This window comes from Meles meles, chromosome 6 (genome assembly GCF_922984935.1).
Source record: "Meles meles chromosome 6, mMelMel3.1 paternal haplotype, whole genome shotgun sequence".
Classification (NCBI taxonomy): domain Eukaryota; kingdom Metazoa; phylum Chordata; class Mammalia; order Carnivora; family Mustelidae; genus Meles; species Meles meles.
Genome location: NC_060071.1, coordinates 121272827 through 121278895, shown reverse-complemented (window position 1 = coordinate 121278895; position 6069 = coordinate 121272827).

Below are 6069 nucleotides of genomic sequence, written 5' to 3'. Positions count from 1 at the left end.
CATTGGGGTGTCTGGGTGGCTCGGTGGGTTAAGCCTCTGCCTTCAACTCAGGTCGTGATCTCAGGATCCTGGGATCGAGCCCCGCATCGGGCTCTCTGCTCGGCGGGGAACCTGCTTCCCCCCTCCCTCTGCCTGCCTCTCTGCATACTTATGACCTCTCTTTCTTTGTCAAATAAATAAATAAAATTTAAAAAATAAAAAAAAACACTTGGCATTAATGAGAACAGGGTTAAAAATTATTTCTCTCCTCCCATCCAAATACATTTGGAATGATAACAGCTGCCACTCTCTGCAGACCTATCATACACCAAGCACTGTGTAATGGTATATATACATATTTATTTTTAATTCTTGCAACAACACTGCAGAGTGGGGATTATTATCTAAATCTTATAAATAAGTGACTTTTCCAAGATCACAAGGAAATGATGAAGAAGTCAGGATTTGACCCCAAGGCTATGTGTGACTCTAAAGGTCAAGGTCCTTTTATTAAATCACAGTCTTGGTCAGCAAACTGGGAAGTCCAGACATAGGAGTTGCATTTACATAAATTCAATGCATTACTTAAGTTCCATTGAAATCGCCATGTCCTCTATGAATTCTTGACTTGTTCTAGATGGAGCTCCAATGATTATAAGAAACAGAAACCCGGGGCGCCTGGGTGGCTCAGTGGGTTAAGCCGCTGCCTTCGGCTCAGGTCATGATCTCAGGGTCCTGGGATCGAGTCCCGCATTGGGCTCTCTGCTCGGCGGCGAGCCTGCTTCCCTCTCTCTCTCTCTGCCTGCCTCTCTGTCTGCTTGTGATCTCTCTCTGTCAAATAAATAAATAAATAATCTAAAAAAAAAAAAAGAAACAGAAACCAAATCAAATAAATTCAAGTAAAAGACAGAGCATGGTATTCTGGTCAAGGAGACAAAAGGAACACAGTTTGTCAGGAATCTCAACCAACGAGCCCCAGGAAGAACAGGACCCAAGGTAGACCAGACACCCCTCGGTCCCTCCTCTTCTGGAAACTGCTTCTTTCTGCACACCTGTACATCCCAACTTGCCTCTTGGAGTCTCTAATCTCTCAGAGCAAGAGTCTGCACCCAGTTCCACAATGGCTGCCTTGAGGCCAACTCTGCTAGACCTTTGAGCTCAGGGCCCACAACCCAAAGGAAGTAACTGCATGTACCTTTCCAGATTCCAGCCATCTGTAGCCTCAGCTCAGATTTTCCACACCCAAGGCCCAGGTTGCTGGCCCATCTTCCTCAGCTTGCAGTTGAGCACCCCTGGGTCAGATGTTGACTTTGGCCCAGTCAGAGGCAGAGGGGAAGGGAGGATCACATGATTTGCTACTGCACCGTCTAGGGCGGGAAGCACCCTGAAATCCAGGAAGTGCACTCCCTGTCTCTTTATGGCTGGCTTATGCACCTGCTTTAGCACTCAACTTTAACTTGCCTCCTCTTGCTCCCCAAATGCCTTTATCTTCTAGGCTCCTAGAGAACCACACCTTATCTTTATGTTGCAATACCTAGGGGAGTGCTAAAAACACAGTGGACACTTAAACATTGTTTGCTGTGTTAGAGGTCATCATGGGGCAAGACAGATGACCAAGAAGAATGTCTTTATTCTTTTCCTTGCCCACAGAAAGACCAACAGAACTGGAAAGAGAATATAAAACGTGATCACTAGTCTTTAACCTCATTGGCTTAGCTTCAGGCTAGCAGAGAAGAATTTGACCCTGAGCACACAGACTATCTAGAGGTCCTTCTAACACTCACTTAAAGCAGCATCCAGGCCAATAGCTCTCAACCTAGAATAATGCTTCCGTGTACTATATTCTTGCTCTGATTCCATCCCTTTATCACCCATTCAGAGAAATCTACTACAATTAAAATAAATGACTCTTCTGCTGTTAGAGTGGTAAGTTTGATTCTGCACCGATTTGCAAAAAGAGGAAGAAAAAAAAGTAAATACTTTCAAAGCCTTGGTATTCAATTACTAGTAACAAATTATTGGAAACCATGCTACAATTGACATTGTAATTGAAAGCTGTTAGTGTGGGACATTCTGCTGCCAGCCGCTGAGATGACACTAACTGTATCAATGAGGATACTGTCAGCCACAAGTAACAAAAAAACCCAACTGAAAGGGTCATAAAAATAAAGAAATGTATTAACTTGTGTGGTAGCTTAAATCATGTTCATAATTCTTTGACATTCCTCTCATCAAAGGTTGGGCTCTACGTCCTCTCTCCTTTTTGTAGGACAACCATAGTGACTGGTTGACCAAGAGAGCACTATGGAAATTACAGAATGTGGAAATAAGGAGATAGGACCTAACAAGCTGTACAATTTTTACGTGGCTGTCTTTGGGCTCTTACTCTTAGAATCCGGCCACCATGCTTTTAGGGAGCTGCTGCAGTTTGTGGGGAGACCCACAGGGAGAGGCCCGCACAAAAAGAACCAAGGGGGGGGGCGCCTGGGTGGCTCAGTGGGTTAAGCCACTGCCTTCGGCTCAGGTCATGATCTCAGGGTTCTGGGATCGAGTCCCACATTGGGCTCTCTGCTCGGCAGGGAGCCTGCTTCCCTCTCTCTCTCTCTCTCTCTGCCTGCCTCTCTGCCTACTTGTGATCTCTCTCTCTCGCTGTCAAATAAATAAATAAAATCTTTAAAAAAAAAAAAAAAGAACCAAGGGCCAAGACCTTCAGATCCTATGAAGCCATCTTGGAAGTGGGTCCTTCTGCCCCTAGTCGAGCTGTCCCAGCCAACACATTGTGGAGCAAAGATGAGCCTTCCCCACTCACCACTGCCCCCATAGCATTCAGAAGCTAAATAATGATCAAATGCTATTGATTTAAGCCTCTACATCTTGGGAGGGCTAAACTGAAAGGAAGTGCAAAGGAAGGTGGGTCTCCAGAGTCATCGCTTTAGCAACCCCATTGTGTATCGTTGAATGTTTCCCTTCCTTCTGCTCTGCTCTAGACTGCGTAAGCTTTATTCTAAATCCAGTTCTCCTGTTTGTGGAAGGGCTTCCAGGGACAATCAGACCTTCTTTCTTAAATTGAGGTGAGGGGGATGGAATGAATTCCCCCAAACTTCTCTTGAGAGATCAACTTTTCCAGATTCTGGCAAATGCCTCTTCCTATCCCTTTGGCCAGAACTGGGTCACATTCTCATTCTTGAACCAGTGACTGGCATAGAGGATGAGATAACATTTTGACTAAACAGGCCGACCCCTTAAGTTGAGATCAACTCCCCAAACCATTCTGCTGCTACTTATGGGATAGAATGGAGGTTGAGAAAACCACTTTGCTGATCTAAGACTTTTGAAAAGAGGGTGTGGTGCATGGGAAAACCCTTGGTTATGGCCAACCCCAGATATGGTAACTAAGAAAAGAGTCACAGGATTGGGACTATCCTGAGTAAACTACACAAGACCTAGCTTTGTATAGATCATGAAGGACTTGACGTCTGTTTTCTAAATCCATTGACTCAGAACATTTCCTTTGTCCCCTTTCCTGGCATCTCACATTTTTATCACCTATCTCCCCTTTATCAGCCATCTTCATATTTATACCTACTCTCTGGCAAAGAGTGGCCCAGCAGAAAAAAAAAAAGGCACTATTCAATTTCTGGTAACTTTATTCCAATTTCCCTCAGAAGAATAGCCCCCCCTGAATAGGTAGGGGTTGGTTTCACCGTTTTTCCTATTTTTCCTGATAAAATAATTAGGGCTTTGTGGCTTAGGCAGATTATTTCTCCCTGCATCTATCTATTCAAGTGAAAAGAGTAGTCAGAAGATTGATAACCTTTCTAGTTCCAAGGGTTTCTGCATTCTCAGAAGAATGAAACTGGACCATTTTCTTACACTATACACAAAATTAGACTCAAAATGGATGAAAGACCTCAATGTGAGACAGGAATCCATCAAAAATCCTTAAGGAGAACACAGGCAGCAACCTCTTCAAACTTGGTCATAGCAACTTCTTCTTAGAAACGTCTTCAAAGGCAAGGGAAGCGAGGGCAAAAATGAACTATTGGGACTTCATCAAGATCAAAGGCTTTTGCACAGCAAAGGAAACAGTTAACAAAACCAAAAGACAACCAACAGAATGGGAGAAGATATTTGCAAATTACATATCAGATAAAGGGCTAGTATCCAAAATACAAAGAACTTATCCAACTCGACACCCAAAGAACAAATAATCCAATCAAGAAGTGGGTAGAAGACATGAACAGACATTTCTGCAAAAAAGAGATCCAGATGGCCAACAGACACATGACAAAGTGCTCCACGTCACTTGGCTTCAGAGAAATACAAATCAAAATCACAGTGAGATACCACCTCACACCAGTCAGAATGGCTAAAACTAAGAAGTCAGGAAATGAGGGATGCTGGCGAGGATGTGGAGAAAGGGGAACCCTCCTACACTGTTGGTGGGAATGCAAACTGGTGCAGCCACTCTGGAAAACAGCATGGAGATTCCTCAAAAAGTTGAAAATAGAGCTACCCTATCACCCAGCAATCACACTACTGGGTATTTACCCTGAAGATATAAATGTAGTGATCTGAAGGGGCACGTGCACCCAAATGTTTATAGCAGCAATGTCCACAATAGCCAAACTATGGAAAGAACCTAGATGTCCATCAACAGATGAATGGATAAAGAAGATGTGGTATATATATATGATGGAATACTATGCAGCCATCGAAAAAAAAAGAAATCCTGCCACTTGCAACAACGTGGATGGAACTAGAGGGTATTATGCTGAGCAAAATAAGTCAATCAGAGAAAGACAATTATCGTATGATCTCTCCGATATGAGGAATTTGAGAGGCAGGGCGGGGGGTCATTGGGGGTAGGGAGGGAAAAAATGAAACAAGATGGGATCGGGGAGGAAGACAAACCATAAGAGACTCTTAATCTCAGGAAACTGAAGGTTGCTAGAGGGTGTGGGGGGAGGGATGGGGTGGCTGGGTGATGGACATTGGGGAGGGTATGTGCTATGGTGAGTGCTGTGAAGTGTGTAAGACTAATGGTTCACATACCTGTACCCCTGCAACAAACAATACATTATATATTAATCAAAAAATAATAATAATCAAAAACTAAAAACAAACAAAAACGTTTCTGCGTTCTGCCTCCTATCTTCTCCAAGATGGCCGTTGTCATGCCTGAAAATCAAATGTTATTTTGTGACAGTCGTGCTCTATGTTCTTATTTAGAGTCACCATCACCCTATCTTTAGTTTGCTTTCACCGCTCTGGGCCATCTCCAAATTCTGCCTTCCTTCTTCACGTCCAGGACTGGTTAAATGTAAAGAAGATGGCTTAACTCTTCTACATGGAGTTTTTCCTGCTCCTACCTGTTGGCGTTGTGCTGACTCCTTTCAACAAAGTACAATGTTGGGATGGTGTCCCGAAAATATTTAATTTCCCAAAATTGAACAGGATATTTCTTGGGGAAAAAGTGCATGTGTGGGTTAAATTTCAGGTGCTCAAAATAGACATCTATTTATAGTCTGATCATAAGAACCACATTGTCCTCTACTTCAAATGTGTACTTCTAGAAGTGGCTGCTAGATTTTCCCAGGATGTCACCCTCCAGTCAGAGTTCACTGGCTCATTAGAAGGCACCTGACCCAAGGAATGTCCATCAAAATCTTTCTCTAGAACTGTTTATTTCCAAACTATAACCAGGAAAGAACTGTTATTTCTCTTTTGAGTGATGGAAGAACTTTTGGTGAACATATCTCCAAGGGAGAAGTCAACATACAGTAAAAGACAATCAAGTAGATCCTCCAAGAGAAGTAAAGACGGTGTAAGAGGTTCCAAAGGCACTGGATGTTTTTGCTCCATTCAGTCCTGAGGGAAGATGCATCTTGTTTTTCCCACTGTTCTGGTACATAAGCCACACTGGTTATAAACCCACAAATTATATATTTTGTCTAAGTTAACACATGTTTAGTTTCTGTCACTCAAACACAAGACAACGTGAATTCTCAAAAAAACTGGGTCCTTACAAGATTCTTTAGAGCTGGGTCATTGGCTTTTTCATTTGATTATGATTTGCATACATTTTCA